Source organism: Mustela erminea, chromosome 20, assembly GCF_009829155.1.
Source record: "Mustela erminea isolate mMusErm1 chromosome 20, mMusErm1.Pri, whole genome shotgun sequence".
In the NCBI taxonomy this organism is placed as follows: Eukaryota; Metazoa; Chordata; class Mammalia; order Carnivora; family Mustelidae; genus Mustela; species Mustela erminea.
In genome coordinates this window covers 19649212-19670386 of record NC_045633.1, presented here as the reverse complement: position 1 = coordinate 19670386, position 21175 = coordinate 19649212, and positions in this window count along the sequence as shown.

Sequence of the window (21175 nt, the reverse complement as noted above, 5' to 3'; positions counted from 1 at the left end):
TAAGAGGTCATCAAGCAAAGCCTCCCTGGGATGATACCTGAGCCAAAACAAAAAGAGGTGAGGACGAGAGCCCTGTGGACCTCTGGGGCCCGAGAAATTGGGCAGCAGCAGCAGCAAGGGCAGGAGAATGTGTTTGAACTGGAATAAGGAAGAGGAAAATGGTGCTTGAGGAATGAGGCCAGATAGGTAATGGTTGTGGTGGCTGATGGAGATGGCCCCATTAAGTCTCTTCCTCTGAGGGAGCAGGGAAGGGTTGAAGGCTTTAAGCCGAAGAGTGGCATGACCTGATTTAATGAAGGAGACCTGAACTGTATGGATAAGGGTAAGTGCAGGGAGAATATTGAGGAGGCCATTGTAGTGACAGTGGTCTGGACCACAGTGGTAGAGATGGAGATGGTGAGAAGTGGGGGGCTCTGGTTATGTTCAAATGGTCAAGCTGGACCTTTAGGATTTGTTGATGGATTGGCGGTGTGCCAAGAAAATTTGGAGTGAGCAGTGGAAGAAAGGAGCATCAGAGTTTCCTCAGGGCAGATGGTGGAAATAGCTTGTCCCCAGCCTTGGGTGGGGTGGCAAAGGCCATAAAAGTGGTTCCTGGCTGGCTTTTACATCAGTGCACTGCACTGAGCTACCTCCTCCCCTAATTGTATCATAATCCCTTTTGGGTGGCTCATTAAAATGGAAATTCCTGGGTCCCACCCAAATACATTGAATCAGAATTACTAGAGGTAGAGTCCCGAAAACTGCATTTGAGTACAAGCTCCAGGGCATGCCCCAAGAATAGATCTCCTCTTTCTCTGGCTGTTTTCCTGGGCCCAGATCTTGACCTCTGTGTTTATCTTCCCCTATTCCCTGCCAGGTGCTTGCCAAGCCTCCTCTCTGTGAAACAGACCTGCCCTTTACACATTGGATTTATCTTTCAGCTCCTTCATTTTGACCCTGATGCCGTTCTCCTGAGGAGATCTTCAGGTTTTAGTCTTTTGTTTAGGGTGGAAGTTTGAGTAACTTGAATAGGGTATCTTTGTAATCTTAGAATCCTAGAATTTTGCACCTACAAGGGACCCCTGAAGGCATTGAGATCTTGTATTTCATTTTTTCCAGGTGGGGAAACTAAACCTTAGGAAAAGTGAAATAATATTGTACAATTTGACCCAACAGTAACACTGCTAGTTGCCCTTGCCTGAGGAACATAAGATCTGTTCCTGTTGCATCAGAGTTTTTAGCCTTCCAGTGCTGTGTGAAGGATTTTCATGCCCCCATGAGCCTGTCTTGCCACATCTCCATAGCTGCTTTTGTCTTTTAACATAAGAAAATTGGTATGTGCTTTACATTGAGTGTCATCGTGTCTCTAACTGCTCGCTGTTTCAGTCCTTGCACCCCTAAGCTCTGTTTTAGGGAAGTCGGGGGTTTTCACCAAACTCTTGAAAGTCGTTATTTTGTTTTCTCATTTTGCAAGAAAGTGTTGGCTCCAGAAGGGGAAGCTTGACAAAGCCAGAAGTGAGCTGTGGAGATGGTGGCAGCCCAACCACTGTGCCGGGAGCCTGGCTCTTCAAATCCTGCTGCTTGATAAATACTGTGCTAAATGGATTTTGGCCCTGTCCCCTAAGTAACCAGATAACAAATGGATACTTTAACAACTTCGTGATAATAAGGGTCATTCACCTTGTGGTACAACAGCCTCTGCCGAGGGGTTTCACATTGGGATTGTTTTATTACCATGGAAGCATATTTGCTTCCCAAAGGGGACATATTTTATCACAATTGTGAAGCTTTCTTTACCCTAAAAACATTCTGAGAAATTGCATATTGAGGAATGGGTGAAATGAAGGAAAAATAACACATCCTCACCATCACCATAGTCCCTAGCGTCATCAGCACAACCTCATTAATATCATGACCAACAGCACAGCTACCATTTGTTGAGTTAACTTGCCCCTTTCATGTGCTCTGTGTCAGGTGGATACAACTTTTCTCATTTTATGGATGATACACCTGGAGTGCAATCAAGTGAACTTCCTTGTCCAAAGCCATCAAAGTCTCTTGGGGAAACGGCAATTTTGGTACCACATTTCCTGGCAACTCCTCCTACCTGATGGGAGGGAAACACAGGTCCCCCTAGGTCAACTAGGTCTGGAAGCTACATAACTCAGAGATAAAGCTTCCACCTGCACGTGCAGCAGTCAGAAGTGCTACACTGTGTAGACCTAGCCAATAAATAATCAGTTCACCTTGATTGATCTCATTGGGCTGGCCACCTCCCTGTCAAAGTAGGAGGAAAAGATAACTTTATCTCTGTTTGGCATGGGATATAATCTCTGCTTGAGCTGGAATTACAGCCCAGAGAATCTGGTGCCAGGATGCCCGATCTTCCCTCATTTTTCATAATAGCATCAGAACCTGCCATTATATGAAGCTTGCAGCAAATGCATCACCCGTGTTTGCACTTTGAAGCGAGGCCATCTGCTCCTTTGGGCTGGGACCGCTTGGCCTTGGGGGCTTTGCAGCAATCTCTTCTCTTAGCAGACTTCACCTTTTTCCTTTTCTCTCCTGCCGCTTGTCTTTCTGGTTGATTCCAAGGTCCATATCCACCAAGAAAAGTAGTTTAAAAAGTCAAAGCAAATATCCTCCCCCCACCTACTCAAGGGAAGAACTAAAAGAAAATTTGTCCATTCGTCGGTACTGCAAGCTGCTTAAGTGGATAGTGATAATTTCCCAGATGAATCTTATAAAGATGTGCGTCCTGGCTTCTTTCTCCCTAAGATCCAGATGATATTTTGCATTAACAGGAGGTAGGAGAAGTGCCAAAGTCAATTTTAGGTTGGTTTTGGAGATATTGCACACATGCTGACTCATTTATCTCTTTGGTACTTCCTGCTTTTCCATTATGGAGAGTTCCCATCAGAGCCCATTTCTTAAAGGCGCACCTTCCGGTTTGGATCGGTCAGCAAGCTGCCTTGTGCATAACGGAGATGAGGTGCAGTTGGGAGTTCACAGGGAATAAGAAGCTGAAGTGTCTGAGTGCTGTAGAATAAATAAATACAGGGAAGAGATTTTTCAGAGCCATTATTGATTGGATGCTGAGGAGTTATTAAGTTCTAAGAATGGCTTATTACACCACTTGGGCCAAGATTAAAGAGGAGTTAAGCCACGGATATCCATTGGGAGACGTTTCTGTGGTTTAGAGCCCTCTGCGGAGGCTCTTGCCCTCCCAGCCATGCTCTCTTTTCTCCCCACCTCCCTGCCCCCCCCCCCCACCTCTAGCTTGTCTGACAGAAGACACTGTCAGGACACTTTCCAAGTTGGTTTATCTCTCTTAATTGAACACCCCTAGGAGCCCTGTGTGGGATGTCTTTATCAAATCACACATTTCCCCAAGTTAACACAAACTGTTTTCCAAGAGAAAAGAGCAGGGTAATTATTGCATGAGGATCTGAGAACAAGCAGACTTGGGATGCAATGAGCATCCTGTCAGGTGGCCTGGCTCTGTAACTAACAGTTTCCACCCTTTGCAGCTAAATCAGGGTTTTCCTTCAGATGAGGGGTGTTAGGGAGGCACAAACCTGTTTGGGGGATAGCTCAACCCAACATTATTATGTTAAAACAGTGAGGGATTTCATCCTCTAGAACTTTAAGGTTTTGTTTTTTTTTTTCCTTAAGTAGGTGCCATGCTTACTGTGGAGCCCAAAGCAGGGCTTGAGCTCAGGACCCTGAGATCAAGACCTGAGCTGAGATCAAGAGCTGGACGCTTGGCCAACTGAGCCACCCAGGTGCCCCTCATCTGGAATTTTAATGACAGAAAGCGTGCTTATATGTATCCATATAATTAACACTCATGTGCCCTTTGTGATCCTCACTTCCAAATAAATCATCTGATGTATACCATGCCTTAAACATGGAAAGGGCCCCATAAGTGGTTTTAATGACTGTTTTGTTACTATAGGTTTGCAGTCCCCTGAGGCCAGGTATGGTTGGGAACTCATCGTTTTTCAGTCTTTAGGAAGGCTGTCCGTTGTCCATGTGGTCCATTACATCATGGCTTCCAGTGAGACCTGGGGAAGCACTCCATAATCAAACACATTAATATTTCTGCAAAAAGTCAATATCTATACTAAGCAGGATAAATAAATATCATTAGACTGATGAATGCCTTTTCTTTAGGTCAAAAACAGTCCTATCAAATATTGGAGGTTTCTTTTCATTCAGCCCAATATAGAGAGTCTCCTGTTAGGTCAAGGAAATTCTTTTTTTTTCTTTTTTTCTTTCTTTTTTTTGCCACCAAATGAGTATAAGTTAGATGTAAGTAAGAGGTTTTGGGTTTTGAAATTTGATTGATGACTTGGGCTGCTACTTTTGTCCTCATTTTGTCAGAAGTCATGTTGGCCTCTGTTCTTGTAGCCAGATTTTACTTGTTGGACTGTGTGTGTGTGTGTGTGTGTGTGTGTGTGTGTGTGTGTGTGTGTGTGTGTAAAAGAGGGGGTGGAAGAAAGAGAGACCTGTTTCAGCTCCCTTATCCCTCCTGCATCTCATAAAAGACCTTGGACCCCAAACCCCGCCAGGAAAACCCCATCCATGGTCTGACATTTAGAAGTTTATTGACTGGAATGAAAGAATTGTCAATTTTAAAACGTGAAAAGCCACTGGGAGATCAGGTGCTCTCTGCAAACATTCCCGCACAGTGATTCCTGGCATAGGAGGGGAAAAAAAAAAAAGGAAAGAAAAGGCTGCCTTGTTGTTTTATTAATTTAGTTCTGACAGCTGTTAGTTCTGAGGCCTTCAAGGTTCTCAGCAGATATTAAACGAATCCTCAGGAACCCCTCTGTGAAGCACCAATAATGAGCCATGTAGGAAATGAAGGTTAAATGGAAAAGAAATTCCACAGGGCCAGGTTGTTCCCACCCCCTTCAGCTCCAGAGGTTCAAGTGCGTGAAGCACACACAGCTCTAATTCTCCATCGAGGTCAAAAGGTAACCCACCATCTTCTCCCCAACTGGCACTTTCATGGAGGTCCCCCAGCTCAGGGAACTGTATAACTGGCCACCCAGGTGCTCCTACAGAAGCCAGGGAGTCCTCCTCCCCCCCCCCCCCCACTCCCCATACCCTTGAACTCTTCTGTCCTAGGAAATGACTCCCTCAGTACCTTTCTCTCCTTTCATCCATATCCCTAGCATCTGGGTTCTTGGATCCCTCTTGCAGCCTTCTACTGTGTTCATCCATCCACTCCTGCACCCCTAAAATCCAGAGCAGTTTTTCCAAACAGACATCTGACCTTGCTCCAACAGCCCCCTGCTCTCCAAGAAAGGTCAAAATTCTTAGCATCGCCTTGAAAACTCTGAATCCTGTGCCCTGCCTATTTTTCCTACTCTCCCTGTTGCCATACACCAGTGACATTGGTTTGATCTCTAAAGTGCCAGCTCAGGACATTTGCCTGATCTGCCCCCCTCTTCCAGGATTGCTTCTAACCCCACTTCTTCTGCCACCTCTGATCATTCTTTGGATCTTGATACACCACAGGAGATCTAAAAGCACCCTGGACTTCTCCTTTCATAGCACTTACCACCCTTGTAACTACCCAATTCTGTAATTATCTCCTTAACATCTGCCACCAACAGACTCTAAGCCCTGAGAGGGTAGGGACTGTGGTTCTTTGCTTCACAGTAGTCTTTCTGGGTCTAGCCCAGTGATGGTGCACGAGGGAACCCAACAACATTCAGGTAAGTGAAGGCTGAGCCTGGAGAGGTGGGGAGTGAAGACTTGCTTTTCTGGGTTCCTGTGAGCAGTGGCTGATGGGATTCCACTCTGATCCGGGAGCAGCTGCAGGGACTGGTAATGGAGCTTGTGGGAAAACATCCCCAGCTGCGTGGGTCTCAGCTTTGCCTGGCACCATTTCCTTGGGATAAGTGCCCACTGAGCTTGCAGATCTTCTCAAGGACTGAGAGAAGTGGCTCCTTCTCCCTGTGGTGGTTCAGACTTCCCCACTTAATCACCCGGGTGACTTGGAGGCTGATCAATGCCAGGCCGCCAGCACGGCAGGCATTAGACCAAGGCCAGGGCTGCTCGGCTGGGTTGCCTCCTCCAGCTGGTCCTGCTTTAATACTCGTTATTCTCTTTGGGAGGCTCTTAGCTTCCAAACATCTGCTTTATGTGGGTCTTGAGCTCCTCGTGTGTGGCATCTTTGGGGAGCAGGTGGAAACGTTACCTTCCATGGTGTCTGAAGTTGCCCTGACTTTGCTCTTGGGACAGTGCCTCCTGATCCTACTCCTGGCCAATGGGTTTGGGGACAACCACACTTGGGTTTAATTAAAGGTAAAATGGTGGCATTCCAGCCAAGGGCAGCCCAGAGGCAGGAAGCTGTTGAGCAGATGGCATTACATTTATGTCATAACCCATCTTAATGATCCCATTCCTCAAAAGGCAGAGCCTGGAACAGTATACATGGAGGCAGGTCCTTCCTTGTCACTTCCCAGTCTTGGAGTGGTGACAACAGAGCTTGCCTGGGACCAGCCAAGTGAGGGGAGTTTCTCTTTATCTCAACTCCTCCTCTGAGGAGGTCTGTAGGCTGTGATGATTCAGGGAATATCACGGTGGGCAGAGCTAGGATTTTTTTTTTTCTTTTTGATGAGATTTGAAGGGTCATTTTGCTTTCCTAGGCAAGGTCAATTCCCATGCTAGCAATCCTCAGAGATTTCATTTGATTGGATCCTAGGGCTTCCATGGACTTGAGTTTGTATTTTCCTGATAAAAATGAAAATAGGGACTAAAGCATGAGCCTGATTAAAAATGCTGATTCAAAACTGAGGGTTGCTGGGGGGAGGGGGTTTGGGAGAAGGGGGTGGGATTATGGACATTGGGGAGGGTTTGTGCTTTGGTGAGTGCTGTGAAGTGTGTAAACCTGGTGATTCACAGACCTGTACCCCTGGGGATAAAAATATATGTTTATAAAAAATAAAAAAATTAAAAAAAAAAAATGCTGATTCAGACTGAGTACCTCTTATATGCCAGGGATTGTGCTATGTTCTCTGAGGAATAGAAATATGGCTAAGACACAGCCTCTACCTCTAGCAGATTGTACTTGTTAGATAGAATAAGCCATTTGCATGATTAAACACTTGTTCATTCAACACATGTGTATTAAGTACCTGCTGTGTGTCAGTGGGGGCTGTGCTGGGGGTAGAACAAAGCAGCATCCATGAGACATGGTTGGGACACAGTTCTGTGGGGGAGGTCATCATCCTATTAATAATGGTGCAAATAATGCCAGTAACTAATGCAACTGAATAATCATAAGCTTTCAGAAGTGCCACAATGTACACTATGCTATAAGAATACATCACAGGGGTCTTTACCTAGTGTGGTGCATCACAGAAGGCTTCCTGGAGGAGGTGTTTGGATTGCAAATGGAAAGCATGTATAGGAGTTCAATAGCAGACAGGAACTAAAAAGCTTCCCAGGTCAGGGTGAGAGTAGGTGCAGCTGGAGCTCAAAGTGTGCAAGAGTAAGGTGTGGAGAAAGAGGATGAGGGTGACTAGGGGGCAGACCATACACACAGCCTTTATGGCTCAAGTAAGGCATCTGGCTTGCCTGCAAGCAGTAGGAAGCAATGTGAGCTTCAGGAAAGGAACTGAGAGTGTTCTAATGTAGTCAGTGTAGTTGAAAGCAAAGCTGAGAAACTCATTTGGGGTTTATGCACGACGCGGGGATTACATTTTAGCAGCAGTTGTTCCGAACAGAAGGCGGCTTCTAATTGCAGTTGTTCAGCATCGAACCCACATTCAAACTTGCAATTATTTCCCTGTTAAAAGAGCTGACGGTTCCCTCTTCTGCAGGGAGGCAGTCTCAAGGGAGCCCTAATCCTGGGCACTAGGCTTACACCCGGGTCCCCTGAGTATCAGACCACATTCTCACGAAGTTGTTGCTGTCAGAGGGCCATGGAGACAGACAGGACATGGGGCACAGGATAGAGATGGGCTGATGAAGAGGATGGGCATCTCAGCAAGGACTCTGGATGTTTCCAGAGCAGCTGAGTGAAAGGACCCCTAACACAGCTTAGCAAAATCAGTGTTTGACCTTCCACACAGGGCCAGCACACAGCATTGATGGTTGCCATGAATTGAGTAATTGATGTGCTATTATGATCTCTGCTCCCCTACTCCCTTAGAGATGAGGAGTCCAAAAGAGAGAGGTGAAAGGACCTTCAAAAAATCAAGAACAGTGCTTGCATTTGAAGCCAGGCTTGTCTGAGTCCAAAGCACATTGTCTTAATCTCTATACCATGTTTTGTCTCAGGTAGGCCTGGAAATTTCCTGGGAGAGACAGTGGCCATTTAATCCCCAAGTGCCTGTTGAGTGACTCGGAAAGAGGAGCAGGAACTATAGTCACACAGCTGCTTCCCTTATCAGCTATGTGTCTGGGCAATTTGCTTACCCTCTCTGGGCCTCCTTTGTAAGATGAGCTCTTATCGCCGATGATAGGATTGTCACATTTATTGGAATCTGCCAAGTTCTGTTCTCAGACCTTTACACACAGTAACTCATTTGGTCTCACAGCAGTCCTCTGGGAAATGGCTGTTATTAACTCCATTTTATCAGAGGAGGAAACTGAGGCACAGAGAGGTTATAGGATATACACAGTGTCATACAGCTAAGGAGAGGTCCAGCCTGGCTTCTGAGCCTCTTAGGTTGTTAAGAGAGATCAAATGATATGTTTCACACACAGTTCTTGCCACAGAATGCCACACACACACACAACGAAAGCCAATACGTAGGTTAAGGATCATGAATGCTGTTTAACCCCTCTGGGCCTCAGTTTCCTTTCTGTAAGTTGGGATGATAAAAGTTAACAATTTAATGGGATTTTATGATTGTCTCCTTTAACATCGCCCTTCGATGAAGCTGTTACTCCATTCTGTAGATGGGAAAGTCAAGGCACAGGGAGATAGAGTGAATCATTTTAGGTTGTGCCTTTACTAAAAGATAGAACAAGATCTCCGGTGCCTGGCTGCCTGAATCTAGAACCTGTGCTCTTAGCCTCTGCAGCGCAGTGATCCTCTGGCCGGTGACCTCTTTCTTTGCGGGTACTTGACTCCAGGACTGTCTCAGGGCTGCCGTAGGCATTCCTAGTCACACTGAGTTCGGTCCACATCCCTCTAATCAGCCTGGCCCGTGCTCCGTGCTCCGTGCTCCAGCTATCCCATTTCTGCATAAATGGCCCGTGATGTCAAGCGGGTCACTGACAACTTCTCTCTCAGGAACCCTGAAGAAATCCTGAGCAGATTGGATAAAAAGCCCTTGTCAGACATCCTAATTTTAGTGTTCTCCCTTGTGATTCCATTCAGGAAGTATTTATTTAACACTTCACTTGTTTTGCCATTCTCCCCGACTTCATCTTGCAAAAGCTCCTGTAATAACCCATGTCTCCTTCACCAGCCTCATGCTGTTCTCGTCCTTGGAAAAACTTGAGTGCTGTGTTCAGCATCTGAGCCAGAAAAATGTCCGAGTTTCATCGTGCATCACTAATGCCCTCCTTTATCTCCATGCGGCGTCTCCTAGAATTTTTGCAGAGATTTCTGTATGTGCTGCCTTCCCTTGTCTCATTAGGTCTCTTTCAGACATTGTTGCCTACGTGCAAATGGACATTTTTCATACTGTAAGTTTCCTCACAAGGGCACCGCAATGAAGTGCTATTTCTCTCCCAGACTGGTTTTTACCATTCCTCTCCAGCTTCTATTTTCAAAATCTCCCCTCGCATGGAAGCACGGGCACGTGGGCTGTTCTCTCCTGAGTGGCAGTTACCCTCGGGCGTCAGATGCCACCCGTGCAGCACAGATGGGCTGGGAGGCCGTAGTTAACTGTGCCTCACTCGTGATGTGAGGTTGAGATTCTCATTGCATTGGGGGGGGGGTGCGGTTCTGTTATCGCCCATGCTTGTTTTTTGATTCAGTGAATTGGTAACCCTATTAGACGTTCCTGATTCAGACCCTATTAATTTTAATGCCTTCTGAGATGAGTAGAGGAGAAAGCTTCTCTTGATTGTACAAGATGTATGTCAAAGCCTGTGGTTTTATATATTTATTTTATCTGAAAAGAAAATATGGTCGAGGCACCAAAAAAGGAATAGAGGTTTGGGTTGGTTGGAATTTATTTGGTCTTTAAAAAAAAAATGGAGTAAAATAATTATAGAATTAAGCATTTTGAAGCAAACGAGTCTGTGGCATTTAGTGCTTTTATGGTATTGGACAACTGTCACCTCTCTCTTGCTCGAAAGCACATTCACCTTCCCAAACAAAACACTGAATCCACAAAGCACTATTCCCTATTCCCCCTCTTCTTAGCCCCTTGAAACCCCTAGTCTACTTTCTGTCTCTACAGACTCCATGCCAGTGTAATAATACAATATGAGGCCTTTAATATCTGGCTTATTTCACTTAGTTTGTTTTCACCTGGGTTGCAGCGTGAATCAGAACTTCATCCCTTTTTATGGCTGAATCCTGTTCTATTGCATGGATAGACCATATTGTGTTTACCCATTCATTCCTTGATGAACATTTGGATTGTTTCTCTTTTGACTCTGTTTGGGATTTTTAACCTTTGCAGACATCGTCCCAGATCCAGGCACTTAGCTGTTGTTTTCTTGGTGAGCATCCTAGGTCTTGATTCACTTGCTTCTCTTCTGAGAGAGCATTTAGAGGTGTAGGAGCTACCATAGTAAATGAGAACTACATGACCTCATGGTGGGGAATCTGGCACTGCTACTTGCGGATGCCCTGCCACCCAGTGGGCTGACCTTGACTCCTCCAAAGACAGCCCCCTGCAGGACAAAGACAGCATTTACTCAGGGCTTAGACCAGGGGTTCACAGCCTACCTGTACATTGTCATCACCTGGGGAGATTTAAGAACAATCAAAACTCTTGTTTCACTTCCAGAGACTCTGCCACGATTTGTACAGGGCTAAATCCTGGCATTTTTTTGTTTGTGTGTTGAGTGGGTTCAATTGAGGCCCTCAAAACATGTGTCCAGGTGTTAACCTCCAGTGGGAGCTGGGAAAGTGAACTGAAAAAGTGTGTGATCTACCCCACTGGTTTCTTATCATAACAGACTTGACAAAACTGCTTTAGTATTAAACATTGTTCAAAAGTGGCCGGACAGCCTGAAGAATGGAAGAAAATATTTGCAAGTGATATATCCATAAGGTACTTGTACCCACAATATATAAAGGAGTCTTAAAGTTCAATTATTAAAAGAAAACCCAATTTAAAAATGGTTAAAGGATCTGAATGGGCATTTCTCCAAGGTAGATATGCAAATGGCCAAAAAGGACATGAAAAGATGCTGGACATTGTTAGTCATCAGGGAAATGCAAATCAAAACCACAGTCCATTATGGCCTTACACCCACTAGAGCGGCTAGAATAAAAAATGCAGGTAATGGCAAGTGTTGAAGGGAATGTGGAGAAATTGGAACCCTCACACACTCACTGCTGATAGGAATATAAAATGGTACAGAACCTGTGGCAAACAGTGTTGTGTTTCCTTGAGCAATCGAACATAGAGTTAGCACAGGACTAACAATTCCTGCATTCTGACAAACGCCTAGGTGTATACGCAAGAGAATGAAAAGCATACGTTCACACAAAAACATTTACACAAATGTTTATAGCAGCATAATTCATGATAACGAAAAGGCAGAAACAATCCACATGTCCCTGAACAGATTAGTGGATAAACAAAATGTGGTCTACCCATATAATGTAATATTTTTGAGCCATTTTTTAAAAAAGGAAAGAAGGCCTGATATGTGGTATTACTTGTATCAACCTTGACAGTATTATGCCAGTCACAAAAGACTGCATCTTGTTTGATTGCACTGATGTGAAATGTCCAGAAGAGGTAAATTGATAGAGACAGCAGATTAGTGGGGTCTAGAGGGGCAGGGGTGGTAATTAAATGGGATTTTTTAAAAAAAGATTTTATTTATTTATTTGACACAGAGAGATCACAAGTAGGCAGAGAGGCAGGCAGAGAGAGAGGGGGAAGCAGGCTCCCCGCTGAGCAGAGGGACTGATGCGGGGCTTGATCCCAGGATCCTGAGATCATGACTCAAGCTGAAGGCAGAGGCTTAACCCACTGAGCCACCCAGGCGCCCTGGGATTTTTTTTCTTTTTTTTTAAGGTGATGAAACACTCTAAAAATGCCTGTGGTGACAGTTGCATGTATCTGAATATACTAAAAACCACTGAATGGTACACATGAAATGAATGGTATGTTATGTGTGTTTTATCTCAATAAAATTGTCAAAACGTGAACCGATATTGTGGCACAGAGCCCAAGCCCTCTCCAGCTTCCTCCACTTAATTAGCTGTGTGGTCCTACATTGAAGCACATAGTAAATGCTCAGTTAACTGTGGTTTTTGCTTTCCTGGCATGATATTTTAGGAGGTCCAGGCATCTGTAGCCACATCAGTGTGTAGCTGCACTTTGCCAGATGTGGTCTGCTCAATATCCTCATGACCAAGTGGGATACCTAAGGACTGTGGTCCTCAGTGTGTCCCCACGTAAACAATGGGCAGCACTCGGCAGTGTTCCAGTGACATGGGGGGCTGGAAGGGTATTTGAGTGGGAATGACATGAACTGGTTTATACTTGAAGATAATCCCAGTGGTATGGAATAGAGAATGAGGTGGGGGCCGTGGGGAGAGAATGGAGTCCAGGAGGCCTTGGTGGAAGCCACTGCAGTGGAAGTGATCTGAATTCAGGCATGGGCACCGGGGATGCACCTCATAGGTGACAGCATCTCCTAGGTAGGGCAGTATAGCTTGGTAGCTGATTAGATGAACAGGTGGGAACACAGGGCTGTAGAAATGGAGAGAGGAGGGTTAGGGGTCACCTAAGTATAGAAGAAAAACTTAAGATTACATGAGGACAGAGGTCAGGTGAGGCTGGGGCCAGGGCGGGGTGAGGAGAAATAAGTGACACCTGATGAGAGAGGTCCAAAAGTTGGGCTTCCCTAGTCTCCCAGGCCCTGGTCTGCCAGTGAGAAGCTGCTGGCTCCATTCTGTGACCTCTTTATGGCTGGGTTTGTGTGTGGGATGGTGGCAGAGGGAATAGAAATGTGCCATGGAAATGCCTCTTCACCTTCAGGGTTAGTGAGAGGAAGTCTCATGTGCACGGCCACCTCCTGCCTGAGGTCCTGGGGTTTGTGTGATGCCTTCACCACCACGGCGCCAGGAACACTGGGAAGCACTGTGGCCTAGGGGGTGGCATGGTGGCTTTGGATGCAGGGGCTGGGTTCCAGGGTTCATGCCGGGAGCCACCTTCTTATTTAAGTTGTGCATCCGGAGGGGAGTCGCTTGACCTTCCTGAGTCGAGGTTACTTGTCCATTAGTTGAGGATGGCAGCTCCTTCTTTCTAGAAATGGAAAGATTACTTCCATCTTCTAGTTGAAGGAATTCAGTATCTTGTCCAATGTCATGTGGCTAACAAGTGAAAGAAAGATGATTTGGGTGCTGGCAGTCAGACTCCAGAGCTGTTTTTTGATAAAAAGTAGCTAAATACACTCGGCCACCTAGGCCAGTTCTCTGTAGAGTGTCTAAACTTTGACAAAGTCCACAACGGACTGGATTGAGGAGTCCTGTAAGATCAGCTTCTTCCCTCATTTTGCTTATTTTACAGATACAGACTCTGAGGCTCAGGGAGATTAAGTAACCTTCCCAGAGTCACACAGCAGATCAGCCACAGTCCTCCTGCCTTAAACCCAACTGTATCTGACCCTCATTGTGGCTCTTCTACTTTCTGGTCCTGGCCTGCAGAGGGACATTTTGCTGAATCCTGTTAACCCTGTCCTTTCCAAATTCACACTCTGTGCCATTGGGCCACAGTGCCAGGGTCTCCGCTGGTGCTGCCCTGACTGATGTGAAACCCGATTTTCCGTGGCTGCATACTGATGCCTTAGACAACAGCCTAGTGTTTCAAAGGAGTCTGCATGTTACAAAAAAGGGCAGCAGGTGTTATTTGGGCTAAATTGACCTTGAAATTGATTTCTTTATTTTATGACTTACTGAGAGGAGATTAATACTTTTTTTTTCCTGCAGTCTGAAACAATTTACATGGTAATAGAAGGCATAGTCAGTCAAATAAATTGCTGGAAGTGGTCGTGTTCCAAGGGGAAAAAAAAAATACAGAGCTTACTCACATTGATTTCTTTGCCCTGGGGAGAAGCAGAGATTTTAACATCTGGGAATAGGGAGCTAAATTTTATCTCTCATTTTAAAAGCAGAGGACTGAAGAGCTTAATCTGACATTTACACGGAATTCTCTAAGTTGGGGGAAACGAGGGAGCTGAGTTCCTTGCTGAAGGTTAACGGGCATTTTCTCAGAAGGGCCCTATGTGATTTGATCTGGGGGTAGCAGGTAGGTACCAGGCGACATTTACAGAAGATGGGCCTTGGGAAGTTGGCTGTCTCACTGCCATGCTGCTGGGCAGTGGCAGGGAATGGTGGTGGTGGGAGGCTTGTGTTGTAAACTTGACCTAGGCCCAGGTGGAGGTGCCAAGGAACCATGCGAATGGAGACCCTGCTTCCAGATTTGTGGGCTTTGTCATGTGGCTGTCCAACCCAGAGGTGGGATTTGATTTCAGCTGGTGCATCAGTATGCAGGGATGGCTAGCGTTGCTGACTGTGTCGGGATGGGTTTGAAACTGCACCTCTTGGCTCAGCAGGAAAATTCTGTGCTCCATTAGTACTGCCTGCCTTGGGAACACAAGGGGCAAGTGCAATTCGTGTGCCACATAATTGAATGTCCAAGTAAAAACCTTTAAAGCATTCCCCCTAATGCCAGCATTTCTGCATTCAGACCACATTGACAGGGCTCTTGTCCTCCAAAGCAACTCCAAATCATTTACCACATAATGTGAGCTAAATTTTTTTTTTCAGAAAATGTCAAGAAATGAATCTCTACCCAAAGGGTTCTGCTAGTACAGCCATATGTTATTCCATTAAATTATTTTCTTTTCAAAATAAAAATTTTGAGGTAGAGTAAAAATTTTTCATTAAAATTACATGCCCAGAATATACAAGACTCAGAAGCATAAAATCCCCACTTCCCTACTATTCAATTCTGCTCAGCCAACTAACTCCTATCTCCAAAATTAGCCATTTATTTTTACCAGTTTCTTATCCATCTTCAAGAGATTTCAGTGCATACACTATATATGCATATAATCTTAAAACAAAGAACAGATTGTGGCATACTATATGAACCACTCTGCATTTTACTGTTTTCCTCTATCATTCCCTATCTAGCTGCCTCATTATCTTTCCTGAGGATTTCTGGATGCATCATGACTGATTTAGTTGGTCTCTGAATAATGGAAATTTATGTTGCTCCCAATATTTTGTAATTAAAAAAATATGCTTTGGCGTATATCCTTGGCATTGGTCATTTTCCACATGTGCAGACACCCCATAGCAGAAATTCTAAGACATAGAAATGCTAGTTCAAATATTACCAAGTTTTAACATGTTGACCAATGTGTACTTACACTGTGTATTAGAACACATGGTTTTTCACGCTCTGACCAGCTTGCTACCTGGCTCAGCCTTCATCTTTGCCAATCTCAGTAAAAAAATAATGCATCATCTTAATTTGCATTTCTTCTATTATGGGTGAAGTCAAGGATCTTTTAATGTGTGCAACAGACGTTTGCATCACCATCTGCTTTGTGAGCTGTGCATCACCCTTGCTTGTATTTTTCCTTTGACTTCCTTTGATGTTTTCTCATTATTTGAGGGAGCTCTTTATAAGTGTAGGAAACTACCCCTTTGTTCAGTGAGTTATATATATTTTTTATACTGTCCTTTGTCTTACACTTTATGGCCTTATTTTTCACACAGAATATACTTTACTTGAAATTTTTATTCATTTTTTATGGCTTTTATTTATTTTTTGAAAGTCTTTTTTTTTTTTAAGATTTTATTTATTTATGTGACAAAGAGAGCACAAGCAGTGGGGGCAGCAGAAGGAGAAGCAGGAGCCTAACCCAGGGCTCGATTCCAGGATCCTGGGATCATGAGCTGAGCTGAAGGCAGACCCTTAACAGACTGAGCCACCCAGGTGCCCCTTTTAATGGCTTTTAGCTTTGGGTCATAATTAGAAAGGTCTTCAGCACTCTGAGATGATAAAAAGCTACACTACTTGATTATGTTAGGTCCTCCAGTTGATTCACACATGGAGGAGTGACTCTGATTTTTTGCCTTGGCAAATGCGGCCTCCTCAGCATTGTAGAGAGGCCTGTTGTCTGTGATCACTTAGAGGTCACGATCTGGTTTGGTAGGCTCTTCAGCCTTCCTTGTTTCTCTCAGCATACAGACTTCTCCAGGTGTATCACACCACTGTGGTCAGGACATTTTTGGGTACAGTGGGCCCAGGGAGCTTGGTAAACAGTTAACGAACTGACCCCACCTGTCTTTCCCAACCGAGATCCCTATAGGCCTTACTGGTTCCATCCATGGGAACCCACCATGATCCCAACTCACACCATAATTTCTGTTCTTTAGCTGTGGTCTTTGCCTTCTGTTAATCTGAAGGATAAACTCTTTAAAGGTCATTCTTATGCAAAGGATGTGACATTCTAATGTTGTCTGTCATATTCTTTGGGAGCTGACACCAGTTCACACCAAATCCCCTAGAGGATGATGCGGGATGGACCTGTGGGGCTCTCTGGCTTGATCATTGTTTGAACTGGCCCAGTTCTCACCATTGGTGATTCGTGTCCTAGCTTTCAAAATCTGTAAACCAAGACACAGGAGGATGAAAATTCCAAGGGCAAAATACTGGACTTCCACGAATAGGGCTGAGGCCCAGGGAAGGGGTCATCTGTACTTGGAACAAAGGGAAGTGGGCAGCAACTGTAGGTTGCTTAGGGTGGTGGTAGTCCATGACCTGGGAAGTCAGATCTTAGACCTAGATAGTCAGATCTTTTCTTTCCTAATGAAAAATTTTCATTAGGATGTACCAGCTTGAGTTGAAAGATGTAGAGGTTTATTGTACGGACTCAGGGAGGCAAGTGAGGCTTTCTGGAAACCAGAACAATGTCAGACAACCACTCTTTCTCCTCTGTTTGAGAGATATTATCTCTTATCTGTTTCTGGCTTAGATCCTACATCTGTGCTTGTCACTGTGTTCAAGGTAAGGATGGAAACAGACATGGGGGACTAGGTGTAGAGTCTGCTGCTTTGTTCAGGATAATACAGGGACTGTGTTTACAAGGGTGAGGGCTGCTAATCCAAATGGGTATGTGTACAGTTACAGGGTACAAAAAGGTCTAAAGATGTCAGAAAGTTTTCTGAGAAGAATGGACTGAGTTGGTGCTGTCCCCATCTCTCAGATGAAGGTACCCAACTAGTTAACATGAAGTGGAGGTACCACAACCAGGGATAATCAGCTGAGTGGGAGCCTGGGCTGCTGGCTGGTGGGAGAGGGGTGAGAAGTGAGGAAGAGACAAAGAGAAGGAGAGAAGTCTCTACGGGTGGCAGCTGGATAGGAGTTTCTCAGGTGACAAGGTTCCCACGTAAGATCATATTTGAATGTGTTTCCGTACTTGAGACTATTTCCAGGCCCATCATGGTGGTAGGAATGGCCTGCCTGGGGCCTTTTTTCTCCTTTGTTCTGGTCAGCTTCCTCTGAAAGGCTTAGTTTCAGCTTGATCCAAACTTCACTTTCCCAGGGTGTTGGTTGCTATGAAGCCAATACTGGCTTTTAACACAAGTGCTTTGGACCCCTAGAGCCCAAGGACCGTCTCAAGATACTGATCAAGATCAGTATCTTGATCCCTGTTCCTGAGAATGAGTCCTTGGTTGGTGCTACTTGGGCAGGTGTTCATCCCTAGACCAGGTGGAAGTAGGCAGGGGGATGGGTCACCTGGCCCACTCATGGGGCTGAATCCCTTTCAAAGAGATGACCACTCAGTAGACAAGCCCACCAGGGGATCTGTAACAGTTGGACCTTTGTCAATTAGGTGAGATCTGCTATGGACCTGAACTCCTCATTCAAGTGTAGTTTTTAGTTGGCTTATATGTAAAATGGGGCCAAGAAGGAAAGCGGAAACAATAGCAATTCTCAGGCCAAAGACATTTGTGCATCTGTCTGCAAAATCGTGCCTTTGGCAACATCTTTTCCCTTCCCTCCCCTCCCAGGCTGCTGCTTTAGGCAGTCTCTGGAAGGGGAACCATGATTTGTGCTTCTATCCCTCGCTCTCTCCCTCCCTCCCTCCATCCCTCCCTCCTTCCCTCCATTCATTAATCATTTCAGTAAACTGAGGGAGTGGCAGGTGGGGGACCATGCTCCACATAGAGGACGGAAGGATATAAGGATGATTTTGATCTTCTGGTCATTGGATTTTTCCATGACCAGTGTCTACGGCAAAACTGCAAAAACGGGAAATACCAGGAGGTGTTTGTCTTATTGGTGTGCATGAACTATTGACAGAACTCCGTGCATGGGTCTGAATCTAACTTGTGGCCAGTCCTGGAGAGTAGGCTGCTTCTTCGCTCTCTGTTTCTCTCTTTTCCTGTCTTTCGTCCTCTGTCTCTTTTGATCTCTTGGTCTCTGTCTATATCTCTGTCTCCCTCGCTTGTGCATGAAAGCATAGACTGCTTTGTCTCTGCCCAGGAGGTTGAAGAGGTGACTCCAGGTCAAACCCCTGTAACGTTCAGTTAATGACAATTTGGAGCTTTAGGCAAAACTGCTGCCACTTCTGAGGTGGGAGCAGCTCCCCAGAGTCCGATGGTGACTGACTGTCACAAGCTCTCATGTGCCTCATGGAGAAGTAGATAAAGGTCTCAGAGGGAGAATGCAACAGCAAGACAGCCATCCGTCTGTTCACATGGGGGCCCAAGCCCTGGCTCTCCCGCATCCCCGCTGGGGTACTTTGGACAGGTTCTCAGCCTCTGTGCTTCTGTAACTGTAATGTGGGGCTGAGATTGAGACCTGTTTCTGATATTCTTGTGAGGGTTAAAGAAAAAGCACACAGAGAGCAAAAAGGGCACAATAGTGTGCGCACTCCAGGAGCGGCATCTGTTGCTGGGTGACGCAGTGGAAAGGCAACCTGCACCCGCCACAGGGCAGCTGGGTGTGGCCCTCCAGCTAGGGTGGAGTATGCACGCTCAGAGAAGAATCTAGCCAGGGCTGCCTGATAGAGGCATCAGGAGGGCCACACACGGAAGTCAAAATTTTCTAGTAGCCACATTAAAAAGTAACAGATGAAATTAATTATAATACTATGTTTTACTTCAAATATTCATAGTATATTTATGAATTTAAATACAACTCTTTATTTTTAGGTATTTAAATATCATTTTAACATGTAATCAATGTAAAGTATTGATGGAGTATGAGTATGAATGAGATTTTACAATCATTTTCTTTTTCTCACAAGTGCCTTCAAAATCCAGCAGGTAATGTGTACTTACAGCACGTTTCAGTCAGATTAGTCCTATGTGCCTCGGGGCTGCTGTAATAGCAGTACAGGCCTAGACCCCTCCTGGAGGGGGCCAGAGAGAAGGAGAGAAAGTCCTTTGGGTAAATGTGGCGAGAGACTGGGGGTCATGCCACCCTGGGTTACTCCAGATTGGAATTTTGTCTTCAATATGGGTTCCCCCACCTGTTTTTGTTTTTTCTTTTTACCAGGACTACAAATCTGAGAACTCCGCCCTCCTCTCCAGTGCCAGGAACAGTCCAGAAGACTCAGTAAGTAGAAGCATTTTGCTGAACAGATTAGACTCAGAAACTGCTTTTGCATCCTTTTCAGCCTTCTTGGTCTCCGTCATCAATCACCGGGACTGGTTTTTACCTGAAACTGATCTTGCTGGAGGAGTAACTGTGTTTGAGGGGAATAAATGTTCCTGGGCGCTCACAGAATTTCTATTAGGAGACATGTGGGGCCAGAGTCTCAGCCCGTGTTTCGCAGTACATGATACGAAAGCTGAACACCTCCCTCGGGGAAGGGCCTGGCCTACCTGGGGGACAGGTCTGGGGGAACAGTGACTGGCAGAGGGGTCATGCGCTGGTCTCTTTGCTTCTTGATACAGAGATGGATCCCGCGGTGGTGGGAAAATGAAAGGAAGTTTAACATCATTTGATTGATTCCACGGTAGAGACCAGAATGCCTATGAGTGGCTTGAAAGGCCCACGTGATGGTGTGGAATTTGGGTCATTAGGGCAAAGGACTGTGGATGGTGCTAGAGATGGATTCCTGTGCCCCTTGCCTGTGTCACCCAGGTGTACAGGGGCAGGGATGCTCCCTGCACTTAGAGTTCCAGAAACATCCCTGCTTGTCCTCTCTGGGATGTGGCAGCTATGTGGTGCAGTCCTAAAGCGTGTTCTGTTTGTTGATAGCTGGTGACCGTGAGATGATTGGAAGGGGCACATTTGTATTAGTCACGATGTGTTTGGTCTCATGATTATCTTTATTTACAGCAAGCGATACTGGCTTTCCATTTATGGTAGCGCTATGAAAATTTTTTTGGAAAATATGTTTTTAAAGATGTGAGTTGACTTAGAAAAGAGTGCAGATGAAGAACAGTGTGGAGATAATATGTAGATGTGGCAAGTGGTGATAAGAGAATGGCTGAGAGTAAATTCTTTTATCAAAGGACGTTGATGTGACCTTGGTCGGCATCTGTGTGTGTGTCCGTGTTTGGTGTGTTCCCAGTCTATGCTGATACTGGGTGCAAACTGGACCCTCGAAGGACCCACTCCTTGGCTTCTGTCTGTTCCCCCCAAATGACTTTTGAAGCTGGAGTTTTATTATAAACTCATTGCTGAACCACCTGAAAGAAGTGTGTCTATCTGTGACGCTGAATGGAGGAGGAAGATGAAAAATGTTGAGAAGTGACAGTCACACTACTGGCTTTCTTGTCCCACCTGACATCCAACCAAGTGTTTCCTCTCGGTGCTGAGTCAGTCCCCTCAATGACCCCGTCGGGTAAGTGCTGTTTCTGTCTTCGTTTTTTGGGTGAGGAAACTGAAACCCAAGTACAGAATGTGCCCAAGGTCACACAGCCTGGCCTCCCTCTCTGGTTGACTCTGTCACCGTCTGTAACTCCACAGCGTGTCTGTGCAATGGTCTTCCCATTTTGTAGAGGGGGAAATGATTCACGGATCAGGAAAGAGGATTTTATGTCTTGGCA